The 22,234-nt window shown below is 41.3% G+C and overlaps 1 protein-coding gene and 1 long non-coding RNA gene across 2 annotated transcripts in view; both read left to right on the top strand.

Moving 5' to 3' along the window:
• The window catches only part of ALK (ALK receptor tyrosine kinase), a 749,759-nt gene that overhangs the window by 261,062 nt on the left and 466,463 nt on the right, over nucleotides 1-22,234 (top strand). The window lies entirely within an intron of this gene.
• LOC108581591 lies at nucleotides 862-20,857 on the top strand. Its single transcript, XR_001893961.3, has 3 exons — nucleotides 862-1,419; nucleotides 4,507-4,837; nucleotides 12,933-20,857. It is a non-coding gene; the product is annotated as an uncharacterized LOC108581591 (long non-coding RNA).

The following is a 22,234-nucleotide window of genomic DNA, read 5'->3' as shown; positions in this document are numbered from 1 at the left end:
GTGAGGAGACGTGGGGCAGGGAATTTCAGGTCAGGGGTTAGTTCTATTTAATTATTTCATTACTTCTCAGGAAGAAGAGGAGGCTGCTCTTATGTGAGTGAAATTCATAGTATATCTTATCCATGTGCTTTAATGAAAAAAAAAAATCATTTGAAAGCTAGCAAGTCTACACAGGTTCCAATCCCAGGCTTAACCTCACTGTGAGTCCCAGGGGAAGCCCTGTTAATGCAGACAATATCAAGTAGGCCAAGAATTAACTTCAACTCTAATTCTGAATGATGAGGTGGGTGTAATGTTCTTAGCTAAGAGCTCTGCCTATTCTTGTCACCATGCCCTTGTCACCATGCCCTGTCCTGCATAGGCCCCCTTTCAACCTCAACACCTGGGAGCCCACCAAGCACTCAGAGTCTAGCACTTAATGCTATAATAAGTTATTTAGTACCTACTATGTTCCAGGCCATGGTAGGCATAAGGATAAAGGATGCCATAAATATATAAGACATAAGGATAGTTCATATAGTTCATGGTTTGGAGTAGGTAACAGACACATTAAACTTGCAGTCATTATTGCTGTAGTCAAGTTTAAACAATACTCTATGAAAAAAATACAGTAGGCTCAGAGTAACATCAAATAGGGAAAAGCAGGAGGTTAGGAGGGTCAGGGGTTGTGGAAGCCAGCCTCAAAGAGGAGCAGAGGCCAGGTGTAGTGGTTCATGCCTGTAATCCCAACACTTTGGGAGGCTGAGATGGGCAGATACCAAGCGTAATGTCACATGCCTGTAGTACCAGCTACTTGGGGGATGGAGGCAAGAGGATCACTTGAACCTGGGAGGTCGAGGCTGCAGTGAGCTATGATGGTGCCACTGCACTCCAGTCTGGGTAGCACAGTGAGACCAAATCTCAAAAAAAAAATAAAAATAAAATAAAAAGGGTATATTTTACCAGGTTCTCAATGGAAGGCTAGATTTTTATACAGGATGGGAAAGGAAAGGGCAATGTAGCCAGAGGATAGAGACTGGTAGGCAGCCTTTGACAAGTTCTGAACCTCTGTAAGTGTTCCGGAAGACGATTATAATAATCATATCAGCCCTAAGTTGTGAGGATGAAGTGAAAGGTTGTCCATATAGAACATAGCACCATGCTGAGCACAGAGTAAAGGCTCAATAGTTGGAAGCCATTGTGCTGTCACCACTGATGGTGGGACCTGGGGCAAGGTAGGGTGGAGCTGGGGTGCAGCCTGAGGATGGAAAGATAGGTTTAGAGCCAGCTTGTGAAGAGAACTGTGAAAGTCAGACTTTACTGGGCAGATAATAGAAGGACATAAATAGGGGGGTAACTTGACCAGCCCCTCTTTTGCCAAGATTGCTCTGATAGCGATGAAGGAAGAGTATGAGGAAGGGGTAGCCACAAGAAGACCAGGTAAGGGCCTACTCAAGTGACAGATAAAGACCCAAACCTACTCCCAAATGGAAGTGGGAATAGAAAAAAGGCTGTGAGTCCGAGGTCTGTTTTGGTAGCTAAAGAAAAGAGAACCAGTATTAACTTAATTGTATAGTTTGGACAACTGGATATTTAGTAATGTCATTATTTTTAAAATGGAGCTCAGAAACAACAGATTTCAAGTTTGGTTTTTCATAATCCCATGAAAAGTTTCTTAAGTGGACTTATGCAAATCAAGCCTCTGAACCATGGTTGGAATGCCATTTTCATCATTGCCACCTTTGTCGTAGAAGTGAGATCTTAGTGGGCTAACGCTGAGATCATCTCTCCTGGCTCTCAGAGGCATTGGCAGTTAGAGCAGAGCTGTTTGTAGGAGGAATGTTTCAGAAGGTTTTACCTGGGAAGAACTGGGAAAGCTGTACTAATCAGAAAGAGGTAAATGAGGAACCCAGAAACGAAGGGGGTTCCTAGAGGTAGTACCTTCCCTCTTTTTCCCCTCTCCTTGTGTTGTTTCAACAAAACAAGGAAAGGTTTTTATAAGTCCTTTTCAGGGTGGTTTCATCATGGAGTGAAATGTTTCTTTGTTTTGCTGCTTGACATATAGAAAAACACTAGAAAGAAGCATTATACACACACCGACTTTAAACATAATAGGTTACAGGCTAGACCTATTAGTTATGATTTTCCTTCATTGTTACATGGAACAAGATTTAACTTTCACAACTACTGATACCCACAGTTAGATTTTGTCCTATCTTTTATTTTAAACATCGAACAAAGGAGAATGAAAACTAGTTGAAAATACTGCCTGATTCATTATCTGTTATGAGAAGATATTCAAATATGTCTTAGACACACAGTACAACTGTAAGTCACCCAAAATACAGTCCGGTTCTCTTGAAATGATCCCCATGAGATTAAACTCTATAGAGGGAAATTGCTTCAGGATCTCACCAATACCATCGCTGCTTGTACTCTTTCTTGGGTAAAAGTTGGTGAAGGAATTGGGGAGGGAGAGAAGGAGGATGACAGGAAGGAGGAAGGCAGGGAGAGAAATCATTCCAGACCAAGAATTTTCTTTCAATCTCTTCCTGTAAAGCTTTGACTGATTATGTTTACTTTGACTCACCTGAAGTGATTAATAAGAGTGTGGCTCCATGAAAGAATTTTGGGTCCGTGTAATCAAGACATTTTTACTTAAACTTTTTTCAGTGTCCCTAAGACATAATTACTAGGTCATTTTGAAATCATGTTTTATGGTTGCTCAGGAAGATGAATATGAGGAGTTTCAGTGGGGAAATTAGGCCTGCAGTTTAGTCTGCTCTGATTTGTGAATTGCCCTTTAAGGAAATACAGTGGTAGTTGAACATAGGCTTATGGGAAGACAGTGGTGTTTAGGAAGTGTGTTCAGTGGAAGGAGTATTAGCCTAATAGTCAAACTTAGCTATGAGTCAATGTGTGACTTAGTCTGATTTATTGTCAATCATCAAGCAGCTCTTGAGTACCTACTATCCACTGGACATTCTTCTAGGCCTGAAGAGCAATACATAGCAGTGAAAGATATGGTACTTATTCTAAGGAGCTCATATTTTTATCAAAAATATAAAACACAAACATGTAGCAAGGGTTAAACATGATATTATAAAAGCAGGCACACAAATTTCTCTTGGGAGGAAGCTGTCTTTATTTGGAAAAAATACCTTCATATGAAGGTCACGGATGTCTATATTTATGTGTGAAAACAATGAGAGGACATTTCTGGAAAGAAGAGAAGGAAAAGATAGGACCAGTGAAGTCAACTTTGACAATTTCTTACTAGAGGGTGGTTGTAACTGTAGGAACTGGCATAAACATAAGGAGCCAGCACACCTAATGATCACCTTGAGGTTGTTTATATTCCTCTATGTATTAAAAGATACTGATAGGCCGGGTGCAGTGGCTCACGTCTGTAATCTTAGCACTTTGGGAGGCCAAGGTGGGCGGATTGCTTGAGCTCAGGAGTTCAAAACCAGCCTGGGCAACATGGTGAAACCCCGTCTCTACTAAAAATACAAACAAATTAGCTGGGCATGGCGGTGTGCGCCTGTAGTACCAGCTACTTGGGAGGATGAGGTAGGAGAATTGCTTGAACCTGGGAGGTAGGGGTTGCAGTGAGCCGAGATGACACCACTGCACTGCCTTCCAATGATAGAGCAAGATTCCATCTCCAAAAAAAAAAAACCAAAAAACCAGATATTCATAAAAGACACAGTATGATACTCCATAAACATATGAGAGTTCAACAGATAGGGCATTTCTTCCATTGGCCTCTGTTGGGTCTCAGTTTTCTGCTACGTCGGCTGTAAATGACACAGACTGGCCATTTCAGTGTGTAAGTGGAGGATAGAGTGGACACGAGGACCAGAGAGTCAGACTGCTCGAGTACAAATCTTGGCTCCATATTTATTCACTGTATGATCTCCAGAAAGTGACTTTATCTCTCACTTGTGCCATGCAAATAGAGAGTCCTGCCTTATAGGATTTTTATGAGAATGATGTGATTAATATATGACAGGTCATAGAACATCACCTGTTAAGACCTAAACAATCATGTTATTTTTCTTGTTAAAGTTCAAAATGATTCCACACCTATGTGTCCTCTCAACATTGACATAAACTATTCTTATTCGAATCATAGAAGTGGAAATATTTCTTCATTCAATGAAAATGCAATGAGCCAGATAGTGTGGTGAGTCCTGGAGTTGACAATCACAGCATCAGTGCAAAATGGCAATGCCTCTCTCATCTAATCTTCTGGCCCATTAGAGAGCCCCTAACTAGGTAAAGAGAAGAAGCAAGAGGGTTAGCATGATGCACTGGAGGAGTGAGGTTAGACCCATCTGACTGTGCTTCCTATAGCTGTATGACTTGCATTGAGATGCTTAATTTCTCTGAATCTTGGCTTTATCACCTATCAAATAAGAATAATAATATCTTGTTTTAGGACTGTGATGAGATTTAAATGAGTCAACATATATAAAATCCCTACAAGAATGTGTAACACTCAATAAATACCACTGTCTTCAGTCTCTTTCCATAACTATGTGGCAAGGAGCCAGAGAGGAGCAGAGTAAGTGCTTTTGACTGCCCAGGAAGATGTCCAGTGTGAACACTTCATGCAAGAAGTCAACCAAATGAGAAGTTGAGGGAGCACCACGGTTTCCATGAGGGCATTTGTGTGGTCTCCTTCTTCTATGCCTTTACAGCTGATGCAGTACTTCAAGGTAGAACTGGGGAGGGTCGTTTAATCACATTCAGGAAGAGACATAAGTTATGAAAACGCAAGGAAACTGAGAAGACCCCAAAGGAAAGAAAGCTGTGAGCTTTGGAACAGCTGTGCACACTTCAGCCTTCCATGGTACCCTGCCTGTCTGCTTGCCTCTACCCACTCTTCTGACCACCCCCTTGGTCCCCCTTTCTCCCCTCTCCCTGGGCCCTTTCTTTCCTCACCTTCTCCTGGTTTCCCTCATCCCCTTTTCACCCTGACTTCCTCATATATATCTTTTCTTCTTTTCTTTCTCATCACACCCCATCTCTACCACTCCCCTCTTTTAAAAAGAGAGAATTGTGTGAAGCATTGGCCTGGGAATTGATGGAGTTGAGTGACTGGCATCCAGGGGGTGGCCTTGTCCCCACAGGTAACTTCCTCAAGAGGGGCCTCGAGAGGGAGAGGCTGAACTTCAGCACGCTTGCCCACCTGTCTTGGCAACTCTTCTTGTTCCCAGTTCCTCCGAACAAATTGGGCACAGATCACTCAGGCTTTAAAGTGTTATCTGGTTTGTGTTCACAGTCAGTCCACAGTACAGCTGTTACTGCATTTTCTGGACTAGGATTTAACCACATGACCAGTCAGGAAGCATGTCTATGGGTACAGAGCCTGACTGGGCCCTGGGTCCCAGAGGAACCATGCTGGACAGAGGAACCGTGGTAGACAGAGGGACCGTGGTGGATAGAAGGACCGTACTGGACAGACTCTCGGTGCCCCCATTGTCCATAGCACATCCATGGCTTATTTGGAAAGGACAAGGCTTCCTCCCATAATTTTACACACTAAAGGACTATTTTATTTCATGTCCTGAAAGTGGGGTATCACTTTTTAAAAGATGGAGTCTTGCTAATAATATTTTAAAACTGGATATATAAGAAGGGGCATACTAGAGCAAGGTAAAAGGAGAAAGGACAGAGCTGGGGGGGAAGAGATGAGAACAAAGTAGAAAGGTGAAAAGAAAATAAAGTGCAGCAGACAAGAAGAGGAGGAGGCAGGGACAGAGGGCTCCTCTAAGAGACTGATGGTAATCAATCTCTTTTCTTTAAAAATTACCCAGTCTGTAGTATTCTGTTATAACGATATAAGACAGAATAAGACAATCTGTTGTGTTGAAGTAGACCGTCAGAAATGCCTGGTCCCTGGGGACAGATGTTGCAAATGTGAACATGGGTTGGTTTATGTGGTAGACTGGTAGAACTGTTTGTTTGTTTGTTTAATAACTGGGGTCCAGCCCAGCCCTGAGAGAATGACTGATTCACTTCTCCTCCCCAGATGTCAGTCCCTGTTGTATAACGTAATGCTTAGAATGCCCGACCCTTCTTAAGGGGCTTCTCACAGACAGTGTGTGACCAGGTTTTGTGACCAGTTGAGAGCCTAGACCGTGCTGTCACAATAAATAGCTCACCATGGAGACCCTATCCCATCTCCTAGCCCACCTTCCCCAGGCAGAACAGCCCACTCCTGGGTGTAGTGATGTCAGTGGTACGCACTTGCCTTCCTGGAAACCTCACCTACTGATTTACCGTGGAATCCTAAATACTGTCTATAAATGCAAGGCTAATTTCATTGAGTAGCATTGTTCCCAGTGAAACTGCAAATCTCCCTATCAGTCACTAATGCTTTTGTTTGAGTGGGTTTAGAGGATCCCTATCACTCCTTTTAACTACCTGCAGCAGGCTTGACAGTGAATATTAGCTCTAGGAGACGCAGGAGGAGAGGAAACCCACAATTCTAGAGCACTGGCTAAGCATTAAATCTAGGACTTTAACATCATCATCCCTTTTTAAGGGGAGGGGAGGGAGGACAATTCTGAAAGCCCAGTGAGATACATGGGTTTGCTTGAGATAATGAGCTCTCTTCCAATTTGATTTTTTCGTTTTGCTGAAAACTTCATAATTTTGGATTTAATGCAAGTGATTTAAAAACCACAGCACCCAAATAGTAGCTTAAACTGGCTCAAAGAGGGAATTAAACTTATGGTCCCTGCTTCGGTGTAGTTTATGAGCCTCTTTATCTTGGTCTATTCTAGGGTGAGTATGCAATAAATATTATATATGTGTATTACATATTATGCAGCACACATAATTAAGAAAATCTGTATTACTTAATCCACCCTAGAAAGTAAATATACTAGCATTAAGATGCATGCTAAATAAAATGGCACTCATCACACTTGCATATTACACATGTCTTTAAAAAACATGCTAGTATTTTCTGAAGCCAGGTCAACTCAGTGTGGGTGTTTTATTTGAGCACCTTTTCAGCCCTTGCTCTCCTATCTCTGAATAAGGGTTATACTTAGCCACTGCTATCTTTCTGGAAGTGTTGTTTGCTGCTATTTGGCAAATAGTTGACATGTCTCCAAGAAAAGATATATTTATTAACTCAAATTTCATAATGCTAGAAAGGATCCCAAATGAACATCTTTCCATGCAGGTAGGTAGTTCAGGTGAGGTAAGAGAAGCCCAGAGAGGTTCAGGCACCTTACCATGGCTCCAAGCTGGTCGCTGAGAGAGTTGGCCCTAGAGCCTGGGCTAGGAGTTCTGCGGGCTGATATAGTGCTCATTGTACCATATTACACTGCTCTCATTTGAGTGCTACACAAAGGCAGGAAAAAAAAACCTCATTTTAAGCATTTTGAATTCCTTTGTTTCCCAGAGTTACAATCCTTTGGCCTTGCTTGAGTGGATAGTGGGGAGGAGAGGAGCAGATGAAACCGGAAGCTCACATTTTTTCAGCCTTGTAGTTAGCTCTCCTTTCTCCTCCCAGAACAGGACACATGCATGGCCCGCAGAGACACCCGCCATCCCTCCAGCTGTTCAGTTGAGTGAGACAGATGCTCAGTCCAGCAAGTGACCCAAAGTGACTGGCAAAAATTAATTAACTTGCTGTGGAACTAATAATAAGCTGCTGGTTTGTTTTTTCTTTCCCTAACACCAGTTGCCAAAGAGTTTTTCATTAAGGGGCTGAATGCTTCCTTTGTAACCAGAATAACCTCATTAGTTACAGCCCCATCGTGGCTGGAGAGTCAGACAACAAATCATTGTCTACTCTTTAGCCACTGTGACCTAACTTGTCATCTTTCATTGTCTTTCTTGGAGGAGTTTATCTCCACCCCAAACATTCTCCATCCCTTCTTTAAGGTCTCTTTCAGAAATGACTTTCAAGTGTATCTACCCACTGTGTTCTTCTTGACAGCAGAGCCATTTTGTGTTTGCTAATTCAGGCCTTTGTTAGAAAGAGAATAAACATGACCACTCTGTCCATATTCCTCAATTCCCTAGCTTCTTCACCCAGGCACCTTTGGTTGGTGCTCTGCCATTTTAATTCATACTGCACGGTGATTTACAATGTGTACATCAGTTTTAGAGACATATCTTTAGTCTTAACAAGGACCCTTTTTGCTATCCCCATTTTACAGATGGGCTCATTGAGACTCAGAGAAGTAGCAGATTCAGAGTCAAGCTTCTACTGAAAGACACAACTGGTATTAAGATCAGGACTTCTGACTCTGAGTCAAGTGGTCTAGAATCCACCGCAGTTGCCTCTCAGTCCTTTATTTTCCAGTGCTATCTTTACAGTCCAGGTTTTGCTTCCCTTCTCACTTTTGTTCACCTTAGCCTTGTTACTCCTTTAAGACTTCTGTGTCCAACTGATTAGCTTAAAGCCACCAAGAAGTGGGTGACAGGGCAAGGGCACTGGATCACAAAAGATCCACCCATTGGTTCATCTTCCTTGCAACTTCACCAATCTTACTTCAAACTGGCAGCTTGCCTTAACTGATGCCGTTGTCTATGTTAAATACTTTGCATGGGTGCTTTCTAGGAGGAAAACGTGAAGAAGCAGAATAGGGAGACACCATGCCCTTTATATAGGCAGGAAAAAAGGTTCTGAGGTTTGTTCTTTGAACAGTTTTTTTCCCTGCAAAAAGGGATGGAGTAGTAGGATGGAGAATGAGGAGCAAGGATAAAGAAGTCTGTGATGGGAGCTTCAAACACCGTGTCTACCTCTCTGTGGAGTACATATGGTTTGATCCCTCCTTGCTCATTGGATTCTGAGTCTCTCCACAAAGAGTACAGTACCTGGCTTTAAGTTCTGGCTTTACCACTCACTTGCTGTTTGACTGTGAACAGGCCACCTAACTTCTTTGTGTTTCAGGTTCCTTGTGTGTAAAATGGAGACAATAATAGTTTCAGTTTCATAGAGTTGTTATATCAAGTAAACTAATACATGTATGTCACATAGAAATGCCTGTGCATAGTAACTATTCAATGAATATGAGTTAGCACTATTACCTTAGCGAGGAATTGAGATATTAACATTTGCTTTCAATATGTTCCCCTGCATGTGGGAAGAAATGTGTATACATTCGTTGGCCAGGTTTAAATACATGCTTACAGCCTCAGTCATTAGTGTCCTGCGGGATAGAAATGTAAAGTGCTTCGATTGGGATGGTTTAAAATTATTCATAGAATGTTAGGGTTAGGAGGAATTTTACTTATCATTTAGTCAATCCCTCTACCTTTCCAATAAGGCCATGAAAGCTGGGCTTTATCATAGACTTTTGTCTTTAAGAACTTAGTATGTGTGTTGGGGGTGGAGTTAATGAAGTATTTAATGTAAAACTTTACATTTTTAAAATTCACCCTTTATAGTATACCGTCCCATGAATTCTGATAAACACACACAGCCCTGCAATCAAGAGAAAAAATTTCCATCATCAAAAAAATTTTCTAGTGTCTCCTCTGTGTATTTGAATTTGTATATATACATATGCTTGTGACCCTCAGACAGAATGATATCTTCTTAGAGAAAGATGTTTATGGATATAAACATGGACACAGGCATTTAGTAGCACAGCAGCTCTACTCCTATGACCCAGTCTCCAGCTAGCACAACCATATGTCAATCAACAGAGAAATGCATGAAGTATTAAGACACTTGATATTTGACCTGGATTCTTTCCAAGTTGCTTAAAAACAATCCTTCAGAAAAGAGAAATACATCTTTATACTTTATTTTCAATTTTCTTTCTATGAAGAGTATCTAGAACTTTTATAATTGTTCAAAGGAAATCCACATTTGTGAGCTGATATTTTTTAATGAGCCTGATCTCTGAAATGAGCTGAGACCTTACAACTCCAAGGTGATGAGTGTTAGAGTCCGGAGATCATGGGCCTAAGCCCCAGAGGACTGCCTTCCTGCCCTGTGTGGTTATGAGTGAGCTTTTCCAGGCCTCCCTGGACTCAGCTCAGAATAATCTGAGAGAGGACTGAAAGCGTTCCTCATGGACTCTCTTGTTAGTGAAACCTCAGTGTTAGTGTGGGCCCCCCTAAGATACTATCTTCAGCATTTTTTTCTTATCCCCCCAAAAAATGGCTTGGAAGAGGTACCATAAAGAACTGGTATATTATTATTTACTATTTATTTGGATATCTTGACATCTTCCCAAAATTACAAAGCACAAAACCATTAATTAGGTTCACAACAGATGTACTTCCTGTTTCTCTAGATCCTTAGTTTGTTAATGGCACCATATTCAGCCCCTATCGGCATTTTTATAACACCCCAGTATTGCCAAGTTTCCACCTACAGGAACTTCCTGAGTCTAATCCAAAGAACCTTCTTAGACTTTGAAGGTTGATAAATCAGAGACAAACATGGCTTATTCTTGTTTTTGCACTTTCCTATTAGTATTTTTGGACATTTCTCTGATTTATATTCCTGGAAACCAATATCTGGTCTTCAGCAGCTCAGATACTTTCAGCTTTTGAAGATGTCTTCAGTTGGTAGAACAAAAGAACTTGTTTTCTTGGCCTACAGTAAGCGAACAATGACAGAAGCAGCCAGTTCATCATCTTTTCTTTATTAACAGATGTCAAAGTAATTGATGAGGGCTTTTTTTTTCAACCTTTAGTATATTTTTTAAATGGATTGATTCTGGGGCATTTCAGTTCATTTACCGATAGTGTCTTGAGGAGGGGAATGTGGCTGTAATCAATTTTCATTATCATTGTGTAGCTAATAGGGCTAAAAATAAGAACTCTTAATTTGCTATGGCATGATTGATTACCCAAGAAGAACATGGAAATAACATCTTTTAATATGCCTGGAGAGTTACATTAAACCTCCAAAATTTCCATCTTCAAAACATATCACTTCCTATAATTTTCTATCCACTAATAAAATAACTCAGGACTCATGACATCACTTTTCTCTGGGTCCTAACCTCAAAGGGCGATCTCTAGTTGTGATTTTCATATGCAGTGTTCCCCTACCCACAAACTGTATGACTCAAGCTTCCTTTTTCATGGATTCTTTCCATCATCGTTTCTCTCTAAATAATTACTGGAAGCTGTGCTAGACCTGGAAGACCCAAAGCAGCTTCCTGGAGCATTGACTGTTTGTATAACTCCCCCTAGAACAAAAGTAGGTCATCTGGAGCATGACAGCCATCACGGAGTCTCCGAGATGGTGTGGTAAAGACAGAAAGCTGAAGATCATATAGCCTTACGAGCAAACCACTGGGCTGGGAATAAGGAGAACTTGGGTCCAGGTGCCAACTCTGCTTCATCATCTTGGCCAGCTCTTTTAATCTTTTAGACCTCCGTTTTCTCATCTGAAAAATGAATACTAAAGCCCATTCTATCTCACAGGGCTGTTGGACTATGCCAGTGATATAATGTATATAAATTGACTTGTTAACTACACAATGCTCTATATTATTATTATTATTGTTATTATTGAAACAGAGTCTTGCTCTGTCACCCAGGCTGGAGTGCAGTGGCGCCGTCTCAGCTCACTGCAACCTCCCCTCCTGGGTTCAGATGATTCTCATGCCTCCTGAGTAGCTGGGATTACAGGCATGTGCCCTGCCCAGCTGATTTTTGTATTTTTAGTAGAGACCGGGTTTTGCCATGTTGGACAGGCTGGTCTTGAACTACTAACCTCAAGTGATCCTCCTGCCTTGGCCTCCCAAAGTGCTGGAATTACAGGCATGAGCCACCGTGCCCAGCCCTGTATATGGTTTTTACTACTTTTTCTCATCTTCTCTATCTCCCTATTTTGAATCACTTGTTCCTCATACCTTGTATCTTCCCACATTCCTTTACCTTCTGATAAAACTTTAGCCACCCTTTGCTCCCTCCTGACATTTGTTGAGCATCCATCCATATCTGGTCCTCTGGGATATGTTGGGGCATTTAATCCTTACGATAATTTGGTAGAGTACTTATTGCCATGACTCTTTTACAGACAAAGAAACTAAGGTTCAAATTAAGTTAACTTAGGTAAGCAAGAGGCAAAGTCATGATTTCAACTGAAGACGATCCGACTCTAGGTAACAGTTTCTTAGTGATGTGCTGCTCAACTCTAATTCTTGTCCTGGTCAAATTAGAAGGCAAGATATGATGCCCCTAAAGACAGGGCGAAGGGAGTAGGAGTTGGGGAAAGTCCCAAGTGGATAAACTGGTAGCTTTTACCCTCTTTAGCATCAATATTTCTTGTGGCTTTTAAACTATCCAGGTGAAGGTGGAAAAAACACAAACAGCTCTCACGCCAAAAATCAACACAGATAGAAGGTATCTGTGACCACATGTGTAGAGATTTTCCCCACAAACCAAGCAAGCAGGAAGTTCTGCAGCAAACACCAGCTGGGTATCCTCCAATTCAGTTCTATTCTGACACTATCTACCTGGAGACAGCGTCAGACTCCACTGGTTGAGGGATCAGTCCCCAAATTGCCACTGCTTCCTACCAGTCTTAAATCCAAGCCTTAGGAACCTCTGCCTAACCAGCTTCAAGTTGGGGTTCTCACAGTTCCCACTCTGGGTTTGATTAATGTGCTAGAGCAGCTCACAGAACTCAGAGAAACTTAGTTATGTTTACCGATTTATTTTACAAAGAATACAGATGACAAGATGTGTAGGGCAAGGTCGAGGAAGGGGTGTGGAGCTCCCAGGCCCTCTCTGGGTGTGACACCTCCAGGAACCTCCAGATGTTCAGCTACCCACAAGCTCTCTGAACCCTTTCCTTTGGAGTTTTTATGGAAACCTCGTTACCTAAGCATGATTGATTACATTATTGACCATTGGTGATCAACTTAACCTTCAGCCACTCTCTTTCCGTGAGGTTGGGGGATGGGACTGAAAGTCACAATCTTCTAATCCTGCCTTGGTCTTTCCAGTGACCAGACCTCATCCTGAAGCTACCTAGGAGCTGCCAGTCATCAGTCAATCATTAGCATACAAAAATGCATCACTTTGGAATTTTTAAGGATTTTAGGAATTGAATGCCAAGAAGTGGCATCAAAAATGAAACACGTTTCACAATATCACACCAAGAAACTTTCATTATGGAAAAGGGTGGCTCTCAATGGATGTTTCACCATGCTTCCCTTTGAGTTTAAATCACATCATGCAAAGAGAACTTCTTACTCCTTCATTAACCAACCTCAATCATTTTTTATTTCACTATGGGCAGCAGACCCTAAGCCAGGGGTTCCCAATCTGAAGACTATAATGCCTGCAGAGTTATGATAAGGAATCCAGAAATTTATCAATGGACTAAAAAGATAAAATGGCTGACATCTCTAGGTGCTATTTTTTAAAAATATATAGATGCAATAGTGAATAATAAAATACAAATTTGTTTAAGAGCATCACTAAATTCACAGGACAGTAGAAGCTCTCTTAATTCGCCTTCCCTTTACCAGCTCTCTGTATTAGCTTTCCCTCTGTAAAGTATCATTTTTTAAAAAATTCCCAGAACTGAGCAGAACACTCGGTAAAGTATCTTGATTGATGCCCATAGCATCCTGTACACTCAAGGCCTGTAGGCTATTCCCTTGCATACCTGCACACTTCTGCTCACCAGTAAAGATGCTCATTTCCCAAGATGCTGTTGTATTTGTTCTAAAAGATATTTATGGTAATTACAAGATTCAGTTGCAGTGCAAGGAAAGAGCTATTGTTTCTATGAAAACTCAGTTGAATGCTGCAGAAAGATTCAATAAAGGCAAGCCACTACAAAAGAAGTTGCTGCTGGATGAGGCAGGGCCCCTGAGAATGACTCTCAAGTTGTCACTGCATGACTCCAAGGGATACCCTGTGGCTGACACCTCCTCAAGTTGTGTAGGGCATAACTGCAAAACAGCACACAGAAGCCTTTGAATTGGGTGACTCTCAGAGTTTGGAAAGAAATACATAAATATCTCTGAGATGCTATTGAAAATGATCCTCAAATCTTTTTAGGTTCTTATTCCCCATTACGTAAACCCAAACTGAAAATTATAACCAATACATTAAAGGTGTGATGAATGTGAGAAAGATGATACACAGAAGACACTGACCTTGGGCATGAGCCTACATCAAGAGATTGATATATGAATATGTGTGTGTGTGTGTTTGTGTGTGTGTGTGTTTTAGTTAAAACAGAATGTTTAAGGTATCATAATTTATGTTTCTCTTACTTACCTAGCTCTTTAAATTAACATTTGTATCACTAGTCCTTAGGGATTCCAGCCTTTGCTTGTTTTACATGTTCCCAACAAGCTTGAAGCACAGCCCCCACTATCATGTCAGGAAGAGTGGTCTGGATGTGAGAAGTTTTGAAGTTACAAAGGAGATCTTTTTGGTGGCACTCAGATAGCTCTTAACTGAGTACAGGGTTGAGTAATTCCATCATTGTCATAGAGGGGGCCGAGATTTCTGCAAACACCCATATCATTTTCTGTGCCTGCCACACACTCCCCGAACAGCCCACACCACTGTTGTTTCAAGAACTCCAAGTCACCGTGCGGCGACTAGCAGACTCTGCATTCTCCATAATTACACCCAATTTTCCAATTGAATTATCGCATGATTTAATTCGTTTGGTGCATCTGGAGAGCATCAGCATTGTGCAGCTGTTGCAGCTTCAAGAGCTAATTGTTGCCAAGCACATTAAAAGTAGCCCTATTGCAATGCTCTGGAGTCAGAGGGGAGGGGGCACAAACTTTCACTTGCCATTTTCCCTTTGGTTGAATCATCACCCAAAGAGCCTGAGGGGGTAGCAAACATTTAAGCTCTATTGACACGGAGACCTCATCGGGTATGGTTACTGTCACTGGATGAAACTTCTTAAGTGAGTCAGACATATCCAGATACCAGAAAACAGAGAAACCTGAAAGCTCTGTTTGGCATGTCTTAGAGAATCATGCCAAATAAGATTAGGTTAGAAACTAAAGGCAGGGTTAAAGGAGAGACAGTGCTTCATCAAAAAGTACTAGGAAGTCGATTGTTAATGAAGCCCCAAGACATCTTAAGACCCCAAATCTTTCTTCCAGTAATAAGCCACCTTAAAGAGAGTTACCCTTTTCCATAATGAAAGTTTCTTGGTGTGATATTGTGAAATATGTTTAGTTTTTTATCCCATTTCTTGGCATTCAAATCCTAAAATCCTTAGAAATTCCAAAATGATGCATTTTTGCATGCTAATGATTGACTGATGACTGGCAGCCCCTACGTAGCTTCAGGATGGGGTCTGGTCACTCGAAAGACCAATGCAGGATTAGAAGATTGGGACTTTTATACCTGATTACCTATCCATATGTTCAGTTCATCTTGCTATGTTTCATTAGAACATCTCTTTTGTATATAACCATTTGAAGGCTTGCTTCAGTGTAAAATACTCCCTACTATTCATCTTCAATCTCTTGTTACTTAGTATCTTAGAGTCAGGGGTCTGAAACTCTGGAAGGCATGGGTTGGACACTTGTCCTTCCTTCCTTGTGGTTCTAAAGATGTGGAGTTTGATTCCCAAAGGGTCTCTGTCCTCTGCATAGATTTTGGGGTCTACACATTTGCTGTCTTTCTTATATGAAAGATAAAAATCATGAGTTCATGTAGGGATGTCATATCTGAGCTGAGGGCTAGCCAGGGAGGAAAGCAGGCCATGGGGGGCTGAAGTAAGGGCTGGAGGGCAGAGGTGAGTCAACTAAGGGAGAGAATAGAGGGACCCCAAATGGAATGTAAGGACAGAGTCCACAAGGCAGGAAGAGGTGAGAGCATGGGTGTGCACCATACTAACCACCGGGAGGTTAAGGAAGAGTCTGCATCCTGAACAGTGACATGTCCTAGCCTGCTCCTCTCTCAGACTTCAGAACAGTGTAGTTAGTCGTATACCCCACTACTAAGGAAAAAAAGGGAGTTATTCCTCAAGGAGACTGGCAAGCCCAAGAGAAAAATCTGTTATTGCCATGGGGAATACTCCATTCAGTGATTCAGTCCTGGCCCAATCACCCTCCTATGAAGTTTACAAGGCAACAGCCTTCATTCATGCACATAGAAATTCCAACTGGCTTTGAATTTTTCATAAAAAACAACCAAGGATCAACAGATATTTGATGGTAGCAGTTCTAACAGAAAGCACAGTGACTGAAACCAAAAAGCAAAGGTCAGTGGTGAAGTGGGGTGAGGGTCTCAGAGTCAATACGGGGAGAAAGAATAAACATGAAACACACACACACTCTGTCTCACACACACACACACTTTCTCTCCCTCTCTCTCTCACACACATACAGTCTCTCTCACACACACACACACACTGTAACTTCAGAAAGTGTCCAGTTTTTTGAATCCCACACTATAAAAGGCATACACAATACCAGATAATTATAAAACTTTAGAGTACTACAAAATAAAGATTGTATATCTTGCAAAGGAAAAAATATAGATCATATACAAATGATAGGGAATCAGAATAGCGTCTGTGTTAACATCTGCAATTTGGGGACCTAGAAGTCAGTTGATAAATGTGTTCAAAATGTGAATGGAAAATAATTTCCAATTTAGAATTCCATACCCAGCCAAACTGTCATTAAACGCAAAGTTAAAGATTTTTTTTCACACATGCAAAGTCTCAAAATATGTGCTTGTTGTGCATCCTTTCTTAAAAAGTTAATGAAGGCTATGCCACATCAAAATAAGAGAATAAAACAAAGAATAGGAAAACATGGGATCTAGAAGACAGAGAATCCATTTCAGAAGAGAGGAAAAGAGAATTCCTAGCATAATGACAAAAGAAAGTAGGGGAGTGAATTGAAAGTGTTACATGCTACCACATGAGTGAGGCTTGAAATAATGATGCTAAATGAAATTAGCAAGTCACAAAAGGACAAATACTATATGATTCCACTTATATGAGGTACCTAGAGTAGTCAAATTCATAGAGACAGACAGTAAAATGGTGATTGCCAGAGACTAGGGGGATGAGGGAGTGGGGAGTGAACTGGTGTTTAATGAGCACAGAGTTTCAGGTTTAGAAAAGAGTTCTGAAGATGGGTGGTGGTGATGGTTGCACAGGACTGTGAATGTACTTAATACCACCAAGCTATACACTTAAAAATGAGTAAAATGGTACATTTTATGTTATGGATAGTTCATCACAACTTTTTAAAAAAAGAATTGAGAGTGTATGCTCTAGGAAGGGAGAATTAGGAGGGAGGGGCAGCTGTGTTTTGTTATAAGCCTAGAATACTAATTGATTTTTCAAGTTATTTATGTGTAATACATTAATAAAAATTTAAAAATGTTTAAACCTAAAACTAAATTAATTGGAGTGGGCATTCCAGGCTAAGGGAACTGCATGAGCAAAGTCAGTGAGGTGTGAAACAGTGTGCAGAGAACCTTAAGAATTTTCCTCTTCATGGAGAGGGTTGAACAAACTGGGTAAAGGAGCTGCAGCTTTATTCTCTAGGTGGTGTTTCCCTACAGTGTGGTGCACACTTACAGATGAACATGAAAACTTTGTCATCTGAATCCCTGTATATTTAATTGTAATATTCTCTTCTATTCATAATGAATGACACATTGGGTTTTAGTTTATGGTGGTGACAATAATGATTTAGATTCCCTAAATTTAAGTTTATAAATATGAGTTGGTTTTAAGAAAAACATTAGGTGAATAATAGTAAGAGAGGCATACAACTGTGGCAAAAAACAAAAAAAGAAAAGAAAAATTCATGAACGTGGTGCATGGATTACTACAGTAGACAAAGCACTTCTCTGAGCAATAGGGAGCAGCCCTTGCTGGTTTGTGTGAAAAGGGGCGTTCAAGCCAAATGTATGGACTGGATTGATCAGGGTAATATGAACTTCATTCTACAGCTCCCTGAGTTCTGGAGGCTTCTTCACAGACTGCCTTGAGGTGGGGTGAAAGAAAGAGCTTCAAATAGAGATGCTCTGTTCTATATATGAGTCTACCTATAATTACAAAGGGGTGGCCACTAAAAATGAAAGATTGCAGACCACTGAGATAGATTACTCTGGTTAGGTGGGAATTAGGGGAGAAAGACTAAGAATGGGGAAACCAACTGAGAAGCTGATGCAAGTGACCTAACAGGAGACTACGTGGGCCTGGCCTAGGACAGTATGTAGGGAGAGGAAGAGACAGATTAGAGATGCAGAGCTCCTAACTGAACGCCCAGAGTTCTACCTAGTGGCAGCTCATCTGAACTATAGGTATAGCACTTAAGGAGATATAAACAACTCTTAGAGAACAAGCCTTACGTGCCATAATACAGAAGTGATGGCAGAAGTTCATTGTCATGTTGAATTTTCTAACATAACTTCCATTACTAGGAGCAGTTGTATTCGAAACTGATTTTGCCAAGCCCAGAAGAATGTGAAACTGGAAGAAAAGCCATATATCATATTACAAGGAAACTAGACTTGGATTCATCCATTCATTCATCCATTCATTCACACCACAATTATTTGTTCAACACACATTGATTCAATACACCAGTGCAAGGAACTGGTTTATACACAGAGACCCATCAGTGAGCACAACCTACATCAATCCCTGCTTTCTCGATGTGTATACACTCATAGGAAGAAACAGAAAAAATTAGTAAAATATACAATATGTTGAAAGTAAATAAGTGCTATAAAGGACAATAAAGCAAGGAAGGTAGGAGTGGTAGGGTGCAATTTTTGAAAGGGTGGTCAGGAAAGCTTTGTGTGAGAGAGACATTTCTGAGAGACATTTCAGAGAGACAATTCTGAACAAAGAATTGAAGGAGGTTAGATAATGAGCCACACAGCCATCTTGCAAGGGCCGACCAGGCAGAGGCAGTAGTGATCACAAGGGCCCTGAAACAAGGGAATGCCTGGAATATTCAGGAATGGCAAGACGACCATGTGGCTGGAGCAGAGTAAGCCAGGAGGAGAGTGGCAGGAGATGAGGTCAGGGAGGCTTCGGGGCAGGCTCTAAGGGTTTTGGAAACATCATAAGGACTTTGGCTTATACTCTTAGAGAAATGGAAGGTTTTGGAGGGTTTGGAGGGCAACATGTTCTAATGCAAGTTTTAAAAGGACCCCTTTAGCTGTCAAGTTGAGACTATAGTGAAACAAGAGGCTGAAGCATGTAGATGTGTAGAAATATTTTCAAGAAACTCAGCAAGAAAAATATAACTTGTATCAGATGCTGGAAGGGCAGATGGTAAGGAGTGGTGTTTATGAGGCAGAGCCAATGACTTGGGCGTAGAATTTGAGAGAAAGAGAGGAAACAAGAATGACTCCAATGGTTTTGGCCTGGGGGGATAAAGTTGCAATTAATTGGGGTTAGAAATGACTACAGGTAGATCAAGTTTGTGTCAGTGACTCATGAATTTAGGTTCTAATGTGGGAAACTGGAATCATTCAATCCATAACAATGCCCAAGTGGAGATCTTAAGAAGGAAGAGAGATAAAGGGCCCTGGATATCACGGCTGTGGTCTTGGCTGAAGATACAAATCCAGGGTCTTCACTAGGGAGTTGTTCACTAGGGAGATGAGACTAAAGTAGATTTCCCAAGGGAATGAATGACTGTAGCTAACAAAGAGCAGAAGACCAAAGGCTGGGCCCCATGGAACTCCAATTTTAGCATCTTGGGGAGATGAGGAGGAACCAGTAAATGTGATTAAAGAAAGGATGATGAGGTAGGAGGAAAACCAAGAGGCCTGTGTCCCGGAAGTCAAGTGAAGGAAGTGTGGGTGTGGGAGTGATCGGCTGTGGGCAAACGCTGTCTATGGCCAAGGAAGAGCATCTGAGGGCTGAGGGTTGACCACTGGATGGAACAACACACTTCTTGATAGGAGCAGCAGTGGCACAGGATGGGGGAAAATGCCTGGTTGGAGGAGGAATTGCTGGGCCCTGGTCCATTCCACCAAGTCACCATGCAACTTCTCTAGGGCCAGTTTCCTCATTTGTAAAGCGAAAAAGCTCCTACTAGCTCTAAAATTCTAAGATTTTTGATGATTCTAATGGAGTGCGGTTTATTCTTTTCATGAAACTGGTACCATGAGAGTATTTGGGATCTGAGAAAAATGTGGGTGAAAACGTGGGACATTCCTCAAGCTGACCATTGGGTCTTATATGAAAGAAGCCAAGTTCATTTGTTGTTGAAAACAACTGACCACACACTTTCTGACTTTTCCCACAAGGAAAGACACCTCATTTATATTTGTATTTTTGTTTTTGTTCCATGTGTAATATTGATCCTATTTAATTACGATTTCCAGACTTTCATTAAACAGAGTTTGTTTTGATAATTTCCTGAAACTGAGCCTTACACTTTGATAACTCCACCTTTCTCATAGATGCACTTACCTGCTACCACCTGGTGGTAGCAAAAATATTACAAAATAGAGGAAAAGAGGAAAAAGTAAAGACTTATTTTTAGTTTACTACTCTCAAGGATTGGACCTGGGTCTTTCTGGGCAGTCTTGGCTTTGGGACATCTCCAACACCTCCAAGGCTGTGGGACCTGGAGGACCCTATGGAGAATTGATATTGGGCACTTGGCCTGGAATCCTTGCACCCAGAGCCAGTGAAATCTAAGCACACTGAATATTTATGAGATATTCCTAGGCGAATGAACCAAGTAAGTCAGGATCATTATAATTAATTCTAACTTTCTGAAACTACTTGAAATTTCTATTTAAGGAATGATCCATGCATGAATTGTTTTTAAAACATACCTTTTTGAATATGTACTTTTAGAAAACTGTTTCTAGTAAAGGCGGGTGTGGTGGCTCATGCCTGTAATCCCAGCACTTTGGGAGGCCGAGGCAGGCGGATCACGAGGTCAGGAGATGGAGACCATCCTGTCTAACACGGTGAAACCCCGTCTCTACTAAAAATACAACAAATTAGCCAGGCGTGGTGGCAGGCGCCTGTAGTCTCAGCTACTCAGGAGGCTGAGGCAGGAGAATAACATGAACCCAGGAGGCGGAGCTGGCAGTGAGCTGAGATTGCGCCACTGCATTCCAGCCTGGGCGACAGAGCAAGACTCTGCCTCAAAAAAAAAAAAAAAAAAAAGATTGAGCTTTTTGTTTTTTTAAGGTCTTCCATCTGTGTTGGAGACAAACTGAGTATATCTGGTTGCTAGGGGTGTAAACTTCTCTAAATGATCAGCAAACATAATGGCTAGCAATTTGATTTCTACATGAATGGAGAAGTTGCTGCTTTCCCTGGAGAGTGGGAGAAAAAAACTTTAATTTGAAAAGATATATAGGATTTATTCTGCTCTTGCAAAGACACACCGACATGACTATAATCTCTCTGTGTTTCTGAAACCACAGGGAAAGCTCGAAGCAGCTCTAGGTGAAAAATACTGAAGGATAGCAGGAAACGACTAGATTTCGATTGTTACAGTACGCCCATTTCCTCCCCTCCCTAACCTGGCTGATCTGAGCCAGCCCAGGGAAGAAGGTCTAACTTATAAGACAGAGCCACAGTTATAAATGGTCTCCCCACTGTTCACCCGCTCCTAGCTCAGTCCTCGTTGCCCTCCACCAAGCCTTTTGCGATGCCCTTCCTCTGGGTTTTCAGTGTCCAATTCTCTTAACCAGCATTTCCCCCCAAAAGCTCAGGCTTGGCTGTGTCACTCCTCTATTGAGAAAGTTATTGGTTGCTCCTATTGCTTTAGAATAAAGCTCAAATTTCGTAGACTAAAATTTAAAACCCTCCACAATCTTTCCAACATATTTTTTGAATTATCTTCATGCAGGGGCCACTCAAGTCAACTTCGTTATATTCAGATGTCCACACACTATATATGGTAACCACTTTGCCTTTGCAGATGCTATTCCCTTTCCTGGTGATGTATCTTGCTTTCCGGTACCAGCCTGGAAACTTTAACACCTGCCCATATCAGTTTAACTTTTCAATGCATATTTTAAACCCACCATGACCCCCAAGAAACCATTTTTATTTTTCCCCAGCCAGAAAAATTATCTTCTTTGGCTTTCCCCATACCGTTTTATCTCTCTCTCTTTTAAATCGTCACTTCTCACTTTCTATTAGGTGTTATTAATATTCCTGAAGTTTAAATCTCTAATAAACTCTGAGCTCCCAGAGGAAAGAGGCAGGTTGGATTTAATCTCACATAGTATGATACTTTGGGGTACCAAACTAAGTAGGTGCTCAATAAATGTTGGTGGACTGAATGACTAAATGACAGTT

The sequence above is a fragment of the Papio anubis genome, chromosome 14 (genome assembly GCF_008728515.1).
Source record: "Papio anubis isolate 15944 chromosome 14, Panubis1.0, whole genome shotgun sequence".
Lineage (NCBI taxonomy): Eukaryota > Metazoa > Chordata > Mammalia > Primates > Cercopithecidae > Papio > Papio anubis.
The sequence above is the reverse complement of the archived record's forward strand: the minus strand, read 5'-3'. Positions and strand labels throughout refer to the sequence as shown.